The following is a 22,695-nucleotide window of genomic DNA, read 5'->3' on the forward strand; positions in this document are numbered from 1 at the left end:
CCTAACACAAGTGACTAGTGGAACAAAAAGGGCTGCTGTTCTGTCACTATGTAGGATTAATTTCTAAAGCAGAAAATCTCCATTTTAATATAACAACCATTACCTATTAATCCTGTTGACATTTAGAAGAGAGGCTATAGAAAAGTGGCATGAATGAATGACTTAAACTGGGCTCCCTGAAAACACAGGCCCTGAAGCCAAGGCTTGGATGATAATACTTTATGGGAAGGATGCAACCCCAAGGAAAATGTACTGAGAAATTGGAAGGAAAGAAGGGAAGATCAAATATAATGTGGTATGTTAACCAGTTGGCTAGAGCTTCCCAATAAACACATGTGCTTTTGCAGTCAAGTTCCAGGTCTCCAGAGGTGGATTATGGCATCATTGAGTTTCTGGATGGCCCTAGATTCCCTTCTCACTTATTCAGAGTCACCCCAAGGGGCATAACCTCCACGGCCATTCTGTGTTCTGTTGCACAGCCCTTCCACTACCACCGAAGAAGCCAGAGCTTCTGTGCAGGCAGTTTGGCCAGGGAGAAAGCAGAGTATTCTCTCTTGTCAGCTGGCACTGTGTATGAGGGCTTCTAGTTCTATGGTGGTGTGGCAACTGTGGTGTGGCAACAGAGAAAGCAGCTGGGGATTTTCAAGTACTGAGATGACTCAAGGCAATGGAAGGATTATTTTGGCCTAGAAATAATGCACTTGACTAAAACTTGTCAACGCGGCAGGTGAGCCTATCTGGAAGAAAGAATAAACTGATCCTGGTATAAAAGTACGATTTAATCCATAATAATTGAGGCAAAGAGGTCAATATACATCACTTTCAAAATGACATAATGTAATATAACTTACCTTAAAAGGAAAAAATAAAGGTATAGGAATGGAGCTGGTGAATATCTGAGAGAAAAGGAAAGAGAAAATAAACATGAAAATTTCACATAATTTCACTTGTGTTCAGAGTGAAAAATCATTTGATGCTGAAATTTCTCTTACCCTCTTTTCAAATAAAGGTGAGACATGTTCCCACAGAAGACTCGCCAACTAATCTCAGGTCCACGGGGTATTTGGCTTATAATATGCTCAAGGTGATTTCCCTGTGCTATTTCCATTGTGGGAAACATACACTTCTCCATCCCAAGTGGCTACTAGGCTCTCTGTCACAGTGGGTTAGTTTATAATTTATAGAATTTTACAAAAATGAAATAAAACAACATTTAGTATTTTAGAGGCTTCTTGGAGAGGCATCATTCATCTGATGTTACTGGCTTAAGATTCGTTTCATGTCACATTTGCTTGTTTCTTTAAGGCTAGGCGGTACCGCATTGTTAATCTATTCGCTTCCAGTTTTGTGTTATGTTTGTGTTATGTAATGCCCAAATTTGCTGTAAGCATTCAAGTGTGAGACCTTGTGTGGACATATGTGTTCATTTATCTTATGCAAACACCCAGGGGTAGAAAGCGATTATACTATTTTATGTTTCTAAAAGCAATGCAAGAAAATTGCACTGGCTTTATCCAATTATTCTATCACCATTGCTGAAAAAAATTATTCTTTCCTCATTAAATTGTCTTGGCACTTTTTCCAAATCTGTTGAACATATGTGTGTGGATCTATTTATATATTCTCTACACTATTTTTTATTTTCTATATATTTTTCTTTATGCCAATATGACATTGTCTTAATTACTGTAGTTTTATAATAAGTCTAAAATCAAGACTTGTAGAAGTCCTCCAGTTTTGTTCTTTGGGCTACACTAGAATCTTTGCATTTCATCTAAATTGTAGAGCCAGCTTGCTATTTTTGTTTAACCAAAAAACCTGCAAGGTTTTGATCAGAATTGCAATGAATATTTGGAGAATTTAATATCACAATATTGAATCTTCTACTGCATGTCCACTCCACTTTTTTTAGTTCATGTTTAATTTCTCTCATCAATTTTTGAAAAAATTCCAATGCATATTTCGTTCATCTTTTCAAATTTATCCTAAGCATTTAATTTTATGATGTGGCTGTACCTAATATGTCTATTTCAATTTCCTTTTATTCATTGCTATAGCAGTACAATTTGTTTTTATAAAAATGTTAAAATTAGCAACCTTATTAAACTTATTCTTTAACTTATTCTTTAGCTTTTTATACTTATATTTTGTGTATAAATATAGTTATGCCTTTTTGAATAAATACAATTTACTTCTTTTTAAAATTTTTGAGTTGTATTATATTTATTCCTTTTTTAATGCCATATACACTTCAGTACAATGATAATGAGAGTGGCATAACAAACTTCCTTTCCTTGTGACTATTTCAGGTGGGAAGCATACAGTAGGTTTTTTTTTTTTTTCTTTTTGCTAATATATGTGGTTACTGCCTCATTTTTACAAGAAAGTATCATCAGAATGCTATGAATTTGAAGGGAAGATTATTTCTTAACCAACCTCTGTGAATCTGAATGAGCTGATAATATTCTTTTCATTTTATTTTAATTGTTTATGCTAGATGAAAATATTTACAATTATCTAAACATTCAGATGGCTAAGTTAAACTATTCTAGGATTCCTCACAATAAGAAAGTTCAACTTTAGTTAAGGATATGCTAGAAGCAAGTCTTTATTCATACTCACATATTTTTATCTAATAGTTTAATATGGTCAATGAGAAAAGCTGATTGATCTTAGAGATTAATTGTACACTATACAGGATTAAGTAATATCATACCCCTAATAGTGTTGGTTGATGCAAACTGTGTAAGAAGCTGAAGGAGATTGTTAATTTGTGATTAATGGGCAGAGAAGGCAATGGCACCCCACTCCAGTACTCTTGTCTGGAAAATCCCATGGATGGAGGAGCCTGGTAGGCTGCAGTCCATGGGGTCGCTGAGGGTCGGACATGACTGAGCGACTTCACTTTCACTTTTCACTTTCATGCATTGGAGAAGGAAATGGCAACCCACTCCAGTGTTCTTGCCTGGAGAATCCCAGGGACGGGGGGGGAGCCTGGTGGGCTGCCGTCTATGGGGTCGCACAGAGTCGGACACGACTGACGTGACTTAGCAGCAGCAGCATTCTTTAATATCTATCTCAAAAAAGCTAATATTTTGCATTTGTGTGGGACAAATTTTAAATGCAAATGTTTTTCTCTCACGGGAATTTTGAATTATTGTTTGTTGTTACAACCCAGAAAGAAAGAGACTGAGGTTTTATTTATTTTTAATTATATTGATACTGTTGATGTTTCAATGTGAAGTTCAATCTAAGACCATGTTACAAATGATTGATAATCACTTAATAACAAAGCCAGGCTTAATTTTGTGACTAAAGTAGAAGGCCCAGTGCTAATAGTTAAGTCCTTAAACCTAAGTTAGTTGAAATGACTTGAAAAATTTGAGTTTATATTATAGTCTCCATCTCTGCTGAAATTCCCTATCTGTTCATGCAATGCATCTACCTTTTCCTTTAGACCCTTTAACATGTAAATCATAGTTATTTTAAATTTCCTAGCTAATAGCTCAAACATGTAGGAACACTATAAATCTAGTCCTGTCATTGTTGATGGTGGTTATGTGTGTGTGATAATTGTTGATTCTTGCCTGGAAATGTCACATCTTCTCTTATACTAGGCTGCTAGTGTAAGGATTTGACTTATTAACCTAGCGATGGGTTAAACCACATTTGTATTTTGTAGTGTTTATAGTTAAATTTAGTGCACGAATGGCTTTACATTTCTCTTGCAGCTAGGGTAATGAAGGGTTTTTCTTGGTGTGTCTGCTTGCGTTCAGTTTTTCTTTTTTTTTTCAGTTTTTCAATTATTCTTTGCACCTGCACTTCAGTGGAAAGTCTCTCTTCATCCTCTTGCCCCTTCTCCATTGCAGTCTGCTATTTTGGTTTCCTGGTGTTTCCTGGCTTGATGCTGGTAAAGAGCTATGTTCTCTATTATCTTGTTCAGCCTCACTGCTAGGCAGGCTCTGTGTTTCTAGATCGCAAAGATTCAGCCTTCACAGTGATCTTGCCTCTTTCCCATGGTAGTCAAACTCTGTCTTGTATCTTCAAAAAGTTTATGTAGAGAATTTCCTGTTATTCCTTCAAAGGTTGGAGGCTTAAAATAGCATTGGTGTAGGATGCTTGTCACACTTTAGCCACAGGGATGGTGGTTTTCTTGTTTGTTTGTTTTTAATTTTTTTAGTTTGGTTTTCTTTTACCATTTTCCCACTGCCAAGAGTATTCCTCCACATACTGAGAGTTCATTAATTTTCCTCCAGGAGCTTAAGGCTTATTTTCTTTGGATGGAAGTTTCTAAGCAAAAGTATACTGAAACATTGGCGGTATCCTTCTCCAGGCCTGCATCCCAACAGAGGCCACTTTGTACCTGACATTCTTGTGAGCATCCAGTCAAAGGCCTGCAGAGTAGTAGGTCCTAGGAGTAGGTGTAAACTGGCTTTGTGTCAGTATTTCCCAGTTTCTTTTCTTTCATGTTATTTCACACTCAACTTCAAAACAATATAAGTTCTCCCTTTTCGTATAGAAATTTAACATCATTCAACTAAAAATGCCAAAGGTTTCTATAGCTAGATAAGTTAATTTTTATCTGGAAAAAATGAGTAGGAAAGAGAAAACCATTGATAATGGAGGTAAATTAGGGAAGTGGAGATAGCTCTGTCATATATTAAAATATATGATAAAGTTGCTTTAATTAAAACAGTTTGGTTTTCGTGCATGAATTGTTATATTACTGTTGGACCTGAATTGAAAGTTAAGTGAAGGGAAAGTGAAAGTGTTAGGTCGCTCAGTCATGTCTGACTCTTGTGATCCCCATGGACTGTAGCCCACCAGGCTCCTCTGTCCATGGGATTCTCCAGGCAAGAATACTGGAGTGGCTTGTCATGTCCTCCTCCTGACCCAGGGATTGAACCTGTGTCCCTATGACTCCTGAATTGGCAGGCAGGTTCTCTACCTCTAGCACCACCTGGATGATGCTGAGTGACAAATGTGGCCTCTCAAAATCACTGGCAAAGAAATGGAAACCTTAATAAACTGAATTAAGGCAACTAAGATGATAATATATTTATATATCACATAATATATTGTGAAAATGTGCATGTAGATCAGCCATATAAATGTAAACGTTTGAAACCACATAAGTACTAGTAAAAAAAAAAATGAAGTTGCGCCTGAATTGCATTATACCTCTACGATTGTGATCACAAAATCACATTAGAGATAAATTTAATTGGTGTATACAAGTGTTTGTTTTTTCTGGGGTGGGAGTGGAGTATGGGACTGCATTACTGTTTTTGTTTGTTTTATCATGTATAACATATACTCTCTTTTGGACAGATTCCTATCCCTCTCTATTAACTCTTAGCTAACCTGCTTCATCTACTTTCCTGTAGGGTCCCTGAAGCTATTTTAGCTATCTGATTCACAAATATAACAAGGAAATCTAAAATTCTCTCTGGTCAGGAATGCTGAGAATTAGGAGCAATTCAAGCACTGAACCATTATTTCTCAGTTACTGTGATATTTTGCAATGTAATTCAGGGAAGGAAGAGGTAAAAGCGTACTTATCATAATGTCAATGTAGTAGTCCTGAAGAAATAGCATAATATTTTTAATAGTAACTATTATTGATGAATGATTTTATTAAGAGGAATATATTTAATTTTAGATATTTGTTGGGTGAGTAGACATGTGCTTAGAGTAAATCACCTGACCATATCCAAACCCACCATCCCTGTCATCCGTGGCAAAGAAACTTTGCTCTTTTGCTGGTACACTTCTCTCATGTCCGGAGAGCTGATAAAACTGAAGAAAGGGAAGTGAAAATGGCTTGAACTGCTGCCAAGGGATGTGGAACTTGCCAGGCACAAGAAGGATATAATGGAACTGAAATTACAACAGGGGATTCCAGATGTGGGAAGTGTAATCTGATAAAATTTAAGTCAGAATAAGAAAAAAGCTACTTTCTTCACCACCTTTCTCTCTCCTCCTGCCTAGCCCTGAGACTTGTAGGTCAGAATTGAGCTAGGCAGACTGCAGACATTTCAACTATTACATGCAAAATTAAAATTTGAGTGTAGGCTTGTCTTGGTTTTTTTTAAGAGCTAAAATAGGAGATCTTGTTTAGTAAAAAGCATCTAGAAAGCTGTAAAATCCGTCAAGTATCAGTGGGAAGACTGGAAGAAAAACTCATTGGAGTGTGATTAAAGACAGTAGAGGCAAGGCTATGTATTTATGGATACAGATTTAACCTTGTCATCAAGGCAAGTTTGAAAAGTAAAAAACTAAGATTCACTGAAGAAAGTTTGGTACTTTTACAAGAATATTATGTAGAAGGGCCATTCCTCATTATTCGATATAGAATTTCTAAAGTATTGTCTTAATTATACTGGCCCGAAATAGTCATTATGTGTAGATCTGTATGGAAAACTCAAATGTATGAGCAATTATTTATTTTTTTAAAGCAGAAACAGAGATTTTTTATGAGTGTTAAAATAGTAGATTTTTCTCTTTACCTAATCACTTAGCAATAATGTTAGGGAGAATTTTCATTACATGATGATTTTTTTTTTTCAATAGAATTTGTTATTATAATGCTTTAAAATTTGCACACACACACAAAAAAAGATTTTTTTGAGTGAATCTGTCCTTTTAATCAGAAAAGTGGCTGTCCTTTAGTGATAAAGCCATATGAGTATCAGTATGTTGCATAGATTCTAAAAATATAAAAATACATTTGTATATGATTAAAGCCACATTGTAACAGTGCTATAATACTTAGAGGGATTTCATTTCTAAGAAAATGTTTATTCTCTGCTGAATATTTATATCTCAGTTTCACTCTAATCTTTACAACATTGATGTTTTAACTAAATTCTGGAGAACAGAGAGATTAGATGCTTATCAAATACTTATGAGCAGCAAACTACTTACCTAAACAAAGAAATACATGCATTAAATTATTGTGGCACTTTACAGACAAAAGTACATAAATAATTCTGAATAAAGTGACAACAACATTTTTTTTCCTTTCCAGGCTGATGAATTAAACAGTATTTAATTGTACAGTTTTCTAAAGAACTGGGACTAAAAAATATTTACTATTACTGTGTGTTAGGAAAAACATTGTAATTTTTATCTTGTAGAATATTTAGCAATAATAGAGAAAAGGTTCTATTGTGTATAAACCACAGTAGCCTGAAAAGATAAACAGTTTGGAAACTTTATTTTGAGAAGTATATAAGTAAGATATGGACAAAAGTATAATTTACAAGTTATGGAACACATAAATATGCATTATAATTATAGTTAGAGTAAATCTGGAATATTATTTCATTTTCAATATTATCTTAACTATGGGGTTAAAAAATGTACTTAAAAATCGCTACAGTTGCCCTTCTCTCCTTTTTACTGAAGCTCAGAAAAGGTAGGGACTTACTACTTTGTCTGTTTCTGTCTCTGGCCAATATTGAATAAAATACTAAAATCCTTAGAAAAAGTGAGAGTAATTCAGATTAATCATACAGAGCAGAGTATCCAGGGAAATTTTAGCAAAGTCCTGCTCATAATTTAAAATTTAAACTTCTTAATATGTTTGCCATATGGCTTCCATATGTGTTCAGAGATTTATAATTCTAAGCCGTTCACCACTGAATTGCTTAGAATATGAGTAGACTGAGCTTTGACTAGACTATTATTTCAATACAGCACCAGTTCTGCACGAAAATGAAATTATGACAAACATGTTTATGTATAGTTTGCAAATAAACACATTGATTTGAGTCACACTTGCCAGAAATACATTGTTTCCACCTAGTTCTAATCCTGAATGTTTTTTCTATCTGGAATGTCATCAAAGCTTAGCAGTTTGAAATGCCCACTGGCAGTACACGCTTCTTTTTCAATTCTACATCATCACAATGCTTAATTTAATACTCGAATCCAATTTGTTCTCTAAGCAGGAGCATTTTAATTATGTAAAATATAAATAGAGAAAGCTTGGTTATAGCAATTCTTTCTTTCCAAAACGTAAAGCAAACATAAATATTTTTTTTTCTCTCTCATCTACCATGTTATTGGTTCTCAGGAAATAATTAAAACGAAGAATTTATTCACGCAGAATAACAAGTCATCCAAATCAAATCTGGCAGTTTCATAGTCTTAGTGTTTACTATACATCTAAACATATTATATTATTGTAACTCTCAAAACCAAATAAAATAGATGAGATAATGACAATAACATTATATGAAAAGAGATACATGTGAAATAATAAATATGAAAGTTACCATCTATATTACTTATAATGAAGCTGATAATATGTTTTTAAGTCCAGAGAATTCCATATAAAGGATAAAGTCCTTATATTTAGAGATATAGTTACTCTGAGATATTTGAGGAAATAATAGTTGAGGAAAAGCTTATGAAAATTCAGTTAGTACATGTATTTCCCTATATGTGTACTTAATCTATCATTTTGAGGTATATATTGTTAGATTGTTTTTTACCTTGCAATGCTTTATATAATACATTTTTAATAAGACATTATAAATCGAAAATGAGCTCTTCTTTTGGACTCTCCTCTGTTTTCCAGACTTGCATGGTAGATGATTTGCTCAGCATCCTATTTGATTTTTTCATTGACATTTTGAATGTAACATGTCCAAGAGAATTATTTTACTTTTGTTCTCTAGTCACTCCACCTGAGGACTAGCATAACTCATCATCCCTCCTTTCGTTCAGGCAAAAATCAAGGGGTTGTCCTTTACTCTCTGTTTAACTTGAACCATTTATCTAATCTATTGGGAATTTCTATTGATTCTACCTCTGAGGTAGGCATTAATTGAAGATGACCCCCATGATCTCCATCCTCTGGTGCTCATGCTCTGTGTAATGCCCTCTTCTTGCTTATGGGTGAGACCTATGATTTGCTTCTAGCCAGTAAAATATAGCCAAAGGTGAGGGATTTGGCAGATATAATTAAAGTCTTAAATAAGTTAATTTTGAGTTAATAAAAATGATTATTTCTTTGGCCCTGACCTCATCAGATGAAAGCATTCAGAAGCGACATTCAGCCCTCTGTAGGTCAGAGATATTCTGGGGGCTAATGGGATCCAATGTAGCAGTCAGGATATATGTCTAATAATTATAATTGTTTGAGAGTAATTCACACAAAAACATTTGCCCCTGAAGACTGAAATTCAGCCATTCTTGTTAGTAAGAATTTGCTTGTGTCGAGACAAAATAACTTTGTGAGGGAAATCATGTAGGACTTTCCCTTCATTAATTTTCAAGCTAAATTTATACAGCACTCAAATGAGATTAAGTAATTCAGTAGAGAGAGCTCCTGTTGTCGTATACAGAAGAGGTAGTCATACAGAATGAGAGAGCCATAGTCTGGAGGAAAAGGAACTGAATATTAAGATGACCAAGTTCACATTTCTGGCTAAGGGATTCAGGTTCTACACTTTCTGAAAATATGCCACTACATATAACTGCTGGAGACCAAACATAAGAATTCAGAGGTAAAGATATCACAGGACCATCTTAATGTACTGTTTCTTACAGGTTGTGTTCCTAAATCCAGGTCAGTAAGCAAAAAGTTAAACATCTCATCCTATGAGGATGAAGAGAGGAGGCTGCTTCCATAAAAATTTAGGGATTCAGAATTAACAGCATGCGTCTGTATTAAGGATGATGAGACTTGCTATTCATTTGAAAACACATCATTGCTTTTATTATGCGGCTATTTTTGACTCCTAAGTAAATGGAGCCATATCATAAATATGTATATGTATTTATTCTCAAGGAGAGCCCAGGGGTGTGGAGAAAATTATTCAAGTGCACAACCCCTCTCAGTGGAACTTCAGATGGAAACACACACACACTGTTATAAGGAGGTCAGGCTCTCTGAGAGTTAATATAGAAATCAATATTCTTCTGTGATTCATATAGGTGGTAACATGAAAAGACATGAGCTCTTTGGCTAGCTTCATGGAAAGAAGTGCTCCTTAGGGAAATTACACTGGCAATTGGGTCACTCATTTGTTATTGAATTTTTGTCAGCAAAGTTGTTTGTGTTCCGGTCAGCAGCAACTTTTATTTATAATTGAAACATTTTCAGTATAGGTATCATAGGAATTAAATGATAATGGGGAGCAAGTGCTTCCTGTTTATATGGCAATAATTATATTAAGTCTAGAATTAACTTGGATATTGAAGACCCTTAAGGGCCTAGTATCTACTGAGTTACTAGGCAAAGCACACTCTCACTCTGATTATTAAGTACATTAAAAAGTACCATAAATTCAAAATACTTTTAAAAAGTAATTTATTAGAAAGTCTAGAGATAGTAGTATGCTTTTCTGGACTTGGGTACTATTTTTGATAGACTTATCTAAGAATCATCACTAGTCTGACAAAATTGTTAATATATTAAAAAAAATATTTTAGCTATTCACCAGGCACTGTGCTGGTTTTAAGGGATGACTAGATAGATGTGCAGAATACTACTATCATGCAATGAGCACTATAGGAGAGAAATAAAAGTGGAACTATATAAGTACAAAAGAATGGATGGATATCATTTAGTATTCACTATCAGATGTTCCAATTGTACTAAGATATAGAATATTAGAAGTTTGCTTGGAAGAAAACTTCTCATTTCCTCTGAGAAATCTAATTTTCAAAATTCTTAATTTTGGAAAAGTATACATATTTACACCAAAATGCTGTAAAAACTTTTCACAAATCAAAGAAAATAATTGTGTTTAGTTTTCCCAAGAAATTCCAATAAATGTGAATAGGAAATAAATGTCACCATCTAGTTCATATATTTAAGACTTTTAACAGTTTGTCTTTTTAGGTTTTATTGCATATTAAAATTTTGACCCATTGACTTGACAGTTCTGTTTGAGTTAAAGCAAGCAAAAAAACCAAAATGAGTAATAATTACGGAACAGTATACTTTAATTAGGCTTCCCTGGTGGCTTAGCTGATAAAGAATCCTCTTGCATTGTGGGAGATCTGGGTTTAATCCCTGGGTTGGGAGGATTGCCTGGAGAAGGGAACAGCTACCCTCTCCAGTATTCTGGCCTGGAGAATTCCACGGACTGTATTGTCCATGCCTAAATTTTGAAGAAAAGATTCAAGGACAAACCCCCTAATTTCCCTATGTTTCTCTTTTTTCTTTATGTATTGGCAGTTTAGGTCATTAGTTTTTCTATCATTGTTGCCTCCTTATAATTTTCTGATTCCAATAATTTTTATTTTTCCCTGCTTCTCTTCTTGCAAATATATATATATATATATATATATACTTTTCCTAGAATTTCTATAACCAATACTTTACAATATATATCTATTATCCCTCAGAATTATCACAAAAATCTTTGCTTTCTGCTCTATGCCTATTATTATTCCTTTATTTTAATCCTGGGTTATTTTAACCATCTTCTAATTGGTCTCCCTCTCACTCTTTTCTCTCTGCTTTAGTCCATTCTTCATGATGCCTATGTGATCCCCTCAAAACTTTGGTTATATCCCTTTCCCACATAAAGAACTTTGGTGACAAGTCTATTGAACAGACCAGGAAGTCCACACAGCTTCTCAAGCCACTACTTTTATCTATGACCATCTCTTGACATTCTACCTTGTATTCCACTTACCCCCATGCTACAGTCATCACTATATTCTGTTCACAATGAAAGCCTTATGCAATCTGATTGAACATATCATGATATATACATTGTCCCTCTCCTCCTAAGTAACTCGAGATCCGACTTATAATACTCCTTGATTCTTCATGGAATTTGTCAATAAACTTGCAGTCTTTCACTAAGCTATGTGTGCATTCAAATAGAATGTATACATCAATGACCTTTTTTGGAAGGAGTTAGTTAGTACATATGGAGAAGAGCATGGCAACCCACTCCAGTATTCTTGCCTGGAGAATTCTGTAGACAGAAGCGTTTGGCAGGCTACAGTTCATGGGGTTGCAAAGAGTCAGACACGACTGAGTCAATGAGCCTGCAGATAATACATAAACGTGTGTGTGTGTGTGTGTGTGTGTGCATTTTAGAAATAAAAGAGATAAAAAGAAGAAGAACAAAGGAAGAATGAGGCAGGGGCAAAGAGCAGAAGATACATTGAGTAATTCAAAACAAAGTTTGGAAACTTTTCATTTCTGCATTTAACCCAGAGTTACCTCAACATTTGAGTGATGAAAGTAGCAGGTTACATTCATTTCCCTATAAATAATAGCACTGAAAATATCTGAAGTTACATTTCTATGACCAAATTCACTTAAAAATGGAACAAAATACTAAGAAAATTTAGGCAAAATTCCCAGCAGCTTGATTTTGATTATCTAGGCAATTGAAGCAAAAACAGTTTTAACGCTTGAATTAACCAAGTGATTGCCTAAACTCATCGCTTCACTTTAGCTATGGAGACAAACACCTCACTGGCTTTCTGCCAAATCATATTTTTTCTTTTGCAAGTCACTAAGCATTTTCATGTATACATACTAGTTAAAAACCCTAATTATTTAACTTGTAAGTTTAATAATGCACTAGTAATAAAGAAGGAAGCAAATTGTTTACATGGCCACATTATTCAGAGTCACTCTAGGCATTATTTTGGTGAGTTGTCTCATATAATAGAAGTAAATCTAAGCACTAAGAAATCAAGAAATTATTTTTCTCATAACAAGAGAAAACATCACCCTGCAACATTTTTCCTTCTCTATTCAGATATAAAAGAAGGGCTGGCCACGTGACATCATAATATTAATAATCTGTATTAGCAAAAACATGTATTGTAGTCTTTGAACATAATTAAATTCTTATAAATATGTCAACATTGTAAATTAAGAGACTTATAGTTACTTAATTTTAAAGGTAAACTACATTAATTAGTTTTGACTCAACTTTATTAATTTTTTTAAAGCAGTTTTCACTTCTAATTCATTCCCTTTACCATCCTATTATAATTTTTACATTTTTTCTCACTAATTTAATATAAGTAACATTTGTTTTACATTTGGCAACCATGTATTTTACAACAACTCTGTACTTAGCATCCTAAATACAGAGTTGTTATATTTACGCAACAACTAGTAGTTGTTGTATAAACAACTAGATAGTTGTGGCATGCATTATATTTCAGCTAACTAACTTATATGCAAAGCAGTAGACTGAGAGCAACCTGGCAAGACAAATCTCCTCATAGATGGAGAATATGCAGAGATCAGTCTCAGTTCCACTCTATCATGTTTGAGTGTAACCATCCTTGAATTTACTTCTCCCCTTAAATAGTAATCTTAGAATTATTTATTTTCTTGATCCCTTTCTTATCCTTCTTTTTGTTTTTAATCAAATTTATTGTGACATACAACACATAATGAAGAATACATAAAACCATACGTGCATCACTTAACCAATTATCAAATAATGTTCAACTGTTAAAGATCAAGGAATGAAATATTCTTCAGCAACCCAACACCTCTCTTCCAGTGTGCCTCTTTGGAATAAGTAGCCCATCCTCTAAAATTAACTCCCCTAATGGACTTTATTGCAGTTCCTCTTGCCTTTCACCTTAGGTTACTGTTTCAGTCTGTTCAGGCTGCTATAACAAATTATTGTAGTCTGAGTGCCTTCCTCAACAAGTACTTGTTTTTTACAGTTCTGGAAGCTGGGAGGTCCACAATCAAGGTGCTGGCATATTTGGTTCTTGGTGAGGGCCCATTTCCTGGTTTGCATACAACTGTCTTCTCACTGCATTCTGACATGGAAGAGAGTTCTTTTTACAAGGGCATTAATCTCATCTTGAGAGCTCCATTCCCATGACTTAAATACTTTCCAGAGGCCTGATCTCTAAATGCCATCACATTGGGTATTAGAGTTTCAACACAGTAATTTGAGGGAGACATAAGCATTCAGTCCATAGCAGGTACTATCCAATTATTTATTCCTAATTTTTCCTGAGTATTCTCAGTTTTTAAAATATATATAACTAGAATCATATAGCATACATTGTGTTGTATGTCTCCAGATTTTTTAAACTTTAAGCCATAAAATTAATCAATATCTTGGTATGTAACTATTTCACTCATGTCTATTGGTGCATAATATGCCATTGGTATTTTCCAGGCAAGAGTACTGAAGTGGGGTGCCATTGCCTTCTCCGGTGATTATGGCACACATTACTTAATCAGTCTATTGTCAGTGAAGAGTTTACTCTATGATTTTTTCTTGTGTATGTTTCCTGGTACACAAAAGCACTCATATCTGTAAAGTATTTTCAGGAGTGGAATTCTTCACAATAGGGTATATTCATTCTTTCTCTGTTTGTATGAAAATTAATGCATCTACCAGTTTATCTTTGTAGTTGATACTGGTGTAATTTTAATCAGCAGTGGCTCCTTTAACACCTTCTTCAAAAAGATTTGCTTTGAGACCTAATCTTTCTATCTGCCTAAGTTGTTCAAGCAATTCCCCATCCTGCTAAAACACAAGAAAACAAAAATAGAATAGATTGAGTGCTTTAACTTGTTGAGATTTCATGAGGGAGCACATAATTAAATTATACTATAATGTGATGCTCTTTTTTGGTTTTTAATTTGTTGGCATACTTTTCTGGTATTTTATTAAAAAATATTCCATAATAGTACACTTACATTCTATCTGCATCAAATACAAAGCAAATCTGATGCTTGGCAAGTATGAAATAAAATAAGACATTGCATTATGGGCTTTCCTCAATTAAATCTAAAGGTTAGGAGATTACTGCCACTAAATTAACAGTAATTGAATCAATGAATCATAAGTGTCCAACTGTTCACTGTACAGACTAGTAATAGGAATTAAATTTTGTTCAAGAACATCTGGAGTTTTTTTTTTTTTTTTTCCTTTTTCTTATCCTAAACACTCTTTTGGCAACACTTCTCTTGATTTTGTGTAACAGAAGAAAAACAAAACCCAGAGTAATCAATTGAAATTTACCTATAACTTTCTGTTTGCAGAGTACTTTTCTGATTAAGAGTTACAAAGCTATTATATTTTCACTGACATTTCTTCAGGAAACATGAATGAATAGAGCTGCCTTTCAGTGTTAGATTTGTAGATATGGGACACAGAAGTTAACCACAGATTTCTTAGGGAGATACTTTATTTCCATATCATATGTATAGTATAGATATCATAATTGCATTATTTCCATATGTGTTTATTTTTGTCTCCCTATAGGGACATATATGATATATACAACAGTTTATTCTACTCATGTTTTGAGCAGTTGAAAATGTCTGGATGAGAAAGGGAAAGCTCTCCCAAACAGAAATACTCATCATTTGGCCAATAATCCCATTCCAAAATATAGGCAACAAAATTAAAAAAGTAACCTTTTTGCTAACTGTTTTGGCTACACATTGTATCTTTTCTGTCTCATTAGAACATACTTTTATCCATATCAAATCTAAACTTATTGAGAATTAAGAAATATTTAATTAATTACATTTTCATGTGTCTAAGTAAAACCAAATGATAAATTATATATTTTATGATGGCATTTGACTAAACTCACTAATATCATTAAAATTTACATGTTTAACTTAGCCAGAAACACTTTTGTAAATGTTTTACCGTGAATGTGAGTTTATATAGTAACTTGATAAAATCACTTACTCTTTATTTTTGCCAGACATGGTGAACAACAGTTACCATTGGGAGAAGACAGCTGTTTAGTTATTCAGTCATGTCTAATTCTATTGCAACCTCATAGACTTGTAGCCCACCAGGCTCTTCAGTCCATGGAATTTCCCAGGCAAGGATACTGAAGTGGGTTACCATTTCCTTCTCTCGGAGATCTTCCAGACCCAAGGATCAAACCCATATCTACTGCATTGGCAGGAAGACTTTTTACCATGGAGCCACCAAGGAAGCTCCAAGAAGACAGCAGTGAACCTACGTATAGATCTAGACATTTTCAAGGTTTACACCGTTCTTCCTTTTTCACTCTTTATGATCTGATGAATTATTTATTCTTATTTACCCTTGCAAAATCTATTAATTAACCACACACACAAAAAATACTTATCGAATCAGAGCACTCTGTTGCTTTTCAAATGAAATCTACTAACTAATATGTCCAGAACCTACTGGTTATCTAAACATCTTCATTTTGAGATGACAATAGATACTCAAATTCAAAACTGTCAAGATCAAGCTCATAACCCTTAATTTTCTAAAATTTTCTTTTCATGGCTAACATACCTGGTAATTTAGCCAAATTTGACTTCATCTTTTACTCATTTCTCCCTCTGTCATTTCACAATAGTCTCTCCGTATGTTATTTCAGAAGTACCTCCTAAATCCAAGTCTTCCTCTCCGACAATGCTTTAGTTCAGACCTTCCCCATCTTTTTCTTTAATTATCATGTGGATTTCTATTTGACTTCACTTCCTCTAGTCTCTACCCCCTCTGTACTGCCAGTAGAATGATATTTCCATCCTCTTATTAAAAAAAAATTCAAGAATCATACAAATAGCAATTTTGATCACTCTTACCTGCTTTTTACTTTTTTGTGAATCCTTATCATTTAATAGACACAGTCCAAATTTTCTTTCATTGCATATTAGAACTTTCACATTCATGTTCTCTCTTTACCATAATAATTTATTATCTAGTACATTTTTACCCTGAAATTTTACTATTTGTCCTAGTTATATAAAGTTACATTTAGCTTCAAGTTACATAAATCATTCATGACTCTATATTACTATATATGCTATTTAATCTTCTCATCATGTCTGTTTACCTTTTACCTGAAGTTGGCTTATCTTTCATGTGTATTATGAAAATAGGGTTCAATAATTTGCTAAACATTTGAGTACCTATAATTAGGAACTTCCAAATTGGCACTAGGAAGACACAACATTATTTTTAAATACTGTCTATTCATTTATTTGACAAATATTTATTGATTATCTACCCTAGGCCAATCACTGTAATTGTGATCATTCTAGATAGAGTACACTTCATTGGAGGGACAGATAATATTTGATGGGGGGGAAGGGGAGAGAATCTTCTCTTAGGATATTAACTGTTATGGAAGAAATCAAAAGAGTAAAATGATAAGGAATGGAGAATGGGAGATTATACTTAAGATAATCTCTTCAGGAGGTAACATTTGAGATGATTTCTAACCTGTAGGAAGATTCATAGATGAGACCATCCATCTAGGTAAAGAGTCATGTGATACACATCATAGAGAAATCAAAGATTTACTGATTGAAGCAGAAGAAGAAGGAGAAAGAGAAGGAGGAAAAGAAAGAGGCTGGATAGGAAGAGACAAAAGTCTATAATGAGAACAAGAGAGAATCCAGATCACGTAGACCTATGAGAACCTAATAGAAAAAAATGGACTTTGCATACAGCATAACACCATTAGTGATGTTAAGCAGAAAGCAACAGGGACTTTTATCATCATGACATATCACTATTCTGAAGCTGACTTGATATTGCACTAATTTCTTTATGTGTCAATGCTTCCTCCCACACATGACACTACTTGAGGGCAGAAAGAATCCTATGAGCTCAGCGTGTACATTTTGAACAAGAGAATGATTGAACGAAGAATGAATGAAGATAACTTCAAAGTCTTTAAAATAGTTTTATAACAAATAAGCTAGTAAGTTTATATCACTACTTATAGCCTAAACAAAGACTAATATTATATATAAAAACTATTTTTCTCAGGATAGCTATACTAAAAGGAAAAATGAAAAAACTGCAAAAATACTTTATAAATCCCAGAGGGAAATCAGATCATTTTATCTACTGTATTCTGAACAGTATCAATACTAATACAACAGAAATCAACACAAAATAAAACACTTAGAATCAACAAATAAAAAACAAATTCACTGACACTTAAGCCTTTCTTGAAACACATTTTTAAAATTCTTTCCATCCTTTAAAATTATATTTCATTCATTTTGTAAAAATCCTTTGTTAGTTATTCTATGAAAACTAAAGCATGACATGGGTTTATTAATTCTATTTCCCTGGTACTCAGAGTGGTACACATATTGCTTATATCTTCATTTATAAAACAAGTTGTTCCTTAACATTTTGTGTTGACACCTATAAGAATAGTCAGGAAGAAAACAGCTCTAAATAACTGGTCAGTGGAAAGCTTGGAGAGCTGCAAATGCTATCCAGTGCATCCCACTTATGAGGGTGATACTGCCCGAAATGACCTTGCAGAAGACGATTTGGAAGCACTTGAAATCTGCTTCAACAGCAGATCTGATCGTTGTGGTTTTATTTATTTTTTTCCAGAGCTTAGCAGTGGGACACAAGAGTGTTTGCTTCAGTAGTGAAAAATCAATATGATTACCTCTTTGCCACAGGGCTACATCTAACTACAATATCCTGGACACCACATATCAGCATCACTCACGGTTAATGCTGCATTGCAGATGGAAGCTGAATGAGAACAAATAGCAGTGACATTTCTACCCTCGAAAAAGTTGCTGCTGCTGCTGCTGCTGCTACTAACTCACTTCAGTCGTGTCTGACTCTTCGCAACCCCATGGACTGAAGCCTACCAGGCTTCTCCATCCATGGGAGTTTCCAGGCAAGAGTACTGGAGTGGGTTGCCATTGCCTTCTCCATCGAAAAAGTTACACATGGCATTAAGATTTGACACAGATTGCATTAAAATGAAGGAAATGGTTGTCTTTGTGGTATGAAATTAGAAACTGACTTGTTATTGCTGCTTTTGAGATCAGATTGAGTATCTTTGACCAAAAATGGGAGGCCCAGCTTACATGAGAATTGATATCACAAATATTTTTATGATTTTCTGTCACATTGCTAAAAAAGAAATCAACTCACTTCATCTTGCTTATATATTTAGTGAAAAATACCTTTTCATTGAAATAGCATTTAAGATAAAATTGAAATATTAGCATCATCCTTCAGCATGTTAAAACTGGTGATGTGTTCTTGATGTTCATCTACAATGATTTTGGTAAAATGCTGCAAAGGAAAGAAACTTTTAATTAAAGCAATTTAAGGGTTTATTTGCCATTATAAATAACATTTATATTTCCATGTAAAACCAGAGGTTAGAAGTAGTCACGTGTTTATCATCCACATTTCTACTCTCATATTTTCTGTATATATGATGCTTGAAAATATATTTCCTAGTTAATAACTTATTTTTAAAATAAATAAATATCAGGATTTATTAGTGGCTAAAGACATAATAGTAAAGCTGTAATTGATTTCTCTGTTCACAGTTGTGTCAAGCATCATTTCTGTATTCTGCTAGGGAAATGGAATAGCTACACCCCAATAAATTGTTGAAAGTAAATTTATACATATGAACACCATTAACTAACAAATAAAATATATTTACCCACTTCACTTTTAGTGCACTGTTATACTGACTCAGCTGCTCTACAAGCTTTGATATAAATAGCAGATAACAGCCCTCTGACTCGGAGACATTAGCCTCCATCACAAGTGGTGACTTGCTTTTAGCGATTTGGACTGTGGTTCAGGCTGTTCTGTGTATAAAGCTACTTAGAAATTATGTGACAGATTCAGGCCAGAATTCAGAGCCCAAATGAAAAAACTGTAAATCTGTAGGCTTAACATTCTAAACTAAATATATGACTCAGAGCAGGTGGCTATGCATAATTACAGAACCCTGTCTTAAGCTTTTAAAAATATTTATTCACCTAAGATATTAAATTGTAGTAAAATAATGAAATTATTCAGTGGAAAAAAATGTGAAGCTCTTCTGCTTCAAAATATGTGCTTGTGTGTTAATATTTATTCAATTAATAACAGTATTTCACCACAAACAGGTAGAAATTTTATATCCTCTCATAAATGAGGTTTGGGCATCGATAGATTCAGCTATTTTAGAAAGACCAGGGTAATGACGCAAGCTGGTATGAATTAAATTCAACTTCAGAATGTACAAAGGCAGCATGAGAAACCTAGCTGGCGTGAGGGCTCCTGAATGTGAGTTTCACTCCAGTGTCAGGAATGAATTAGGACCAGAGGAAGGTGGAGAGGAAGAACAAAGGATGGGCTTTTCTGTTTGAATGTACTGCACCCTGCCATTTCATGTTGAGTGGGAATAAGATTGATAAGACGCATCTGGCCCAGATGAGGTGATTTCACAGTGGGAAATCTTAAAATCAAATATTTTCCACTGAATAAGATGTTTTCCACTTTTATGATACTAATGCTTTCATCATAAAAATAAACAGCCAACACTAAACAATGGGGAAGAGTTTTGTCCCTTTGTTCAATTTTTTTCTGGGTGTAATTTGTCTATTTTCTTTTTTGGCAATTTTATTACTTTTCTACTCTTTTTTGTTATGGATAGCTCTACATATAAAATACTTTTTAAGCATGCATTACGATATTATTAACTGTAATTTTAATGCCATTCATTAGATCTCTAGACTTACTCATCTTACATAATTGCTACTTTCTACCCTTTGATTGAGATCCAATGCATGCTTTGTGTACTACATACGTGTCATTTTTTTTTTCTTTTATTTTAAAAGGTTCTATTAAAGAATTTTAAAGTATTCAATATATTAGTTTTGGCTTCCCTGGTGGCTCAGTTGCTTCCCTGCAAGCTCACCACCTGCAGTGCAGAAGATGTGGGTTTGATCCCTGGGTTGGGATGATCTCCTCAAGAAGGAAATGGCAACCCATTCCAGTATTGTTGCCTGGGGGAGCATATGGACAGAGGGGCCTCATGGGCTGTACTCCATGGGGTCACAAAGAGAGGCACAGGACTGGACAACAACAATGCATTATATTATATTATATATATAAAGCTTACAAATAGTATACTGAAAATGAAATCGATATTTCTTCCCCTCCAATTCTGACTCTTTCCTCTTAAAAGAGGTAACCAACTATGGTTGACATTTAACACAGGTTTGAGATGTGGTGGTCCACTTTTGAATTTTTAAATTTTTTTTTGATAGTAAATACTGCAGTGATAAACAATTCACAGTAGTTTGAATCTGTGCATGTGGAACCAAGTATACTGAGAAAATATATGGAGGAACTACAGAATTCAGAAGGCCTATTGTTAAGTTATATGCAGATTTTCCACTGGGCAGAAGGTTGGTGCCCAAAACCCCTGTGTCATTCAAAGGTCAATTGTATATATTTGACAGGTACCCTTCTATTTCATTATTTTATATTTGTAAGTTTTATTATTTACTACGTAATAATGCACTGCTTTTATGTTCTTTGACATATAAGCAAATGTAATCTTCTCTTTCTCCTATTGTTCACTCAAGATAATTTATAATCATATACATTAATATATATATAGACTAAACAACATAATCGTCCATCAACTGTTGATGAATATTTCACTTGTCACATTTTGAAATTTTCTGTAAGCAATGAACATCACTTCTGTTACACATACTCACTCTGGCTCATACATCTAAACCTTGAAATGCTCAGTTCAGTTCAGTCGCTCAGTCATGTCCATCTCTTTGTGACTCAATGCACTGCACCACCACCAGGCTTCCCTGTCCATTACCAGCTCCCAGAACTTGCTCAAACTCATGTCCATCTAGTCGGTGATTCTATCCAACCATCTCATACTCTGTTGGCCCCTTCTCTACCTGCTTTCAATCTTTCCCAGCATGAAGGTATTTCCAAGGAGTCAGTTCTTTGCATCAGGTGGCCAAAATATTGGTGTTTCAGCTTTAGCATCAGTCCTTCCAATGAAGATTCAGAACTGATTTCCTTTAGGAAAGACTAGTTGGATCTCCTCGCAGTCCAAGAGACTTCTAAGAGTCTTCTCCAACACCACAGTTCAAAAGCATCAGTTCTTTGGCACTCACCTTTCTTTATGGTCCAACTCTCATATCCATACATGACTACTGGAAAAACTATAGCTTTGACTAAACAGACCTTTGTCAGCTAAGTAATGTCTCTGCTTTTCAATATGCTGTCTAGGTTAGTCATAGCTTTCCTTCCAAGGAGCAAGCATCTTTTAATTTCATGGCTGCAATCACCATCTGCAGTGATTTTGGAACCCAAGAAAATAAATTCTGTCACTGTTTCTATTGTTTCCCCATCTATTTGCCAGGAAGGGATGGGACCAGGTGGCATGATCTCAGTTTTCTGAAAGTTGAGTTTTAAGCCAGTTTTTTTCACTCTCCTCTTTCACTTTCCTCAAGAAGCTCTTCAGCTCTTCTTCACTTTTTGTCATAAGGGTGGTGTTATCTGCATATCTGAGGTTGTTGATATTTCTCCTGACAATCTTGATTCCAGCTTGTGCTCCATCCAGCCCAGCATTTCCCATGGTGTATCTTGTGCACACCAGGATCCAGGAGAAAGGAGCAGTGACCCCACAAGAGACTGACCCAGACTTGCCCGTGAGTGTCCAGGAGAATCTGGCAGAAGCATGGGTTGGGGGAAGCCTGCTGCAGGGTCGTGGGCACTGATTGCAGCAGTGCATGCCTGGGGCATTTTGAATGAGGTCACCATTATCTTCATTACCTCCACCATAGTTTGGCCGAGGTAAATAACATCCCAGGTAAATAATATGTAAAGGAAATCAGTCCTGAATATTCACTGGAAGGACTGATGTTGAAGCTGAAACTCCAATACTTTGGCCACCTTATGTGAAGAACTG

The 22,695-nt window shown here is 34.6% G+C and overlaps 1 long non-coding RNA gene across 1 annotated transcript in view; it reads right to left on the reverse strand.

Moving 5' to 3' along the window:
• Positions 1–845: 845 nt before the first annotated feature.
• The window catches only part of LOC139178234 (uncharacterized), a 169,358-nt gene continuing 147,508 nt past the window's right edge, over positions 846–22,695 (reverse strand). Inside the window, exon 4 of the long non-coding RNA XR_011562680.1 lies at positions 846–896. This is a non-coding gene — a long non-coding RNA (uncharacterized lncRNA). The remainder of the gene's footprint in view (positions 897–22,695) is intronic.

The sequence above is a fragment of the Bos indicus genome, chromosome 21, assembly GCF_029378745.1.
Source record: "Bos indicus isolate NIAB-ARS_2022 breed Sahiwal x Tharparkar chromosome 21, NIAB-ARS_B.indTharparkar_mat_pri_1.0, whole genome shotgun sequence".
Lineage (NCBI taxonomy): Eukaryota > Metazoa > Chordata > Mammalia > Artiodactyla > Bovidae > Bos > Bos indicus.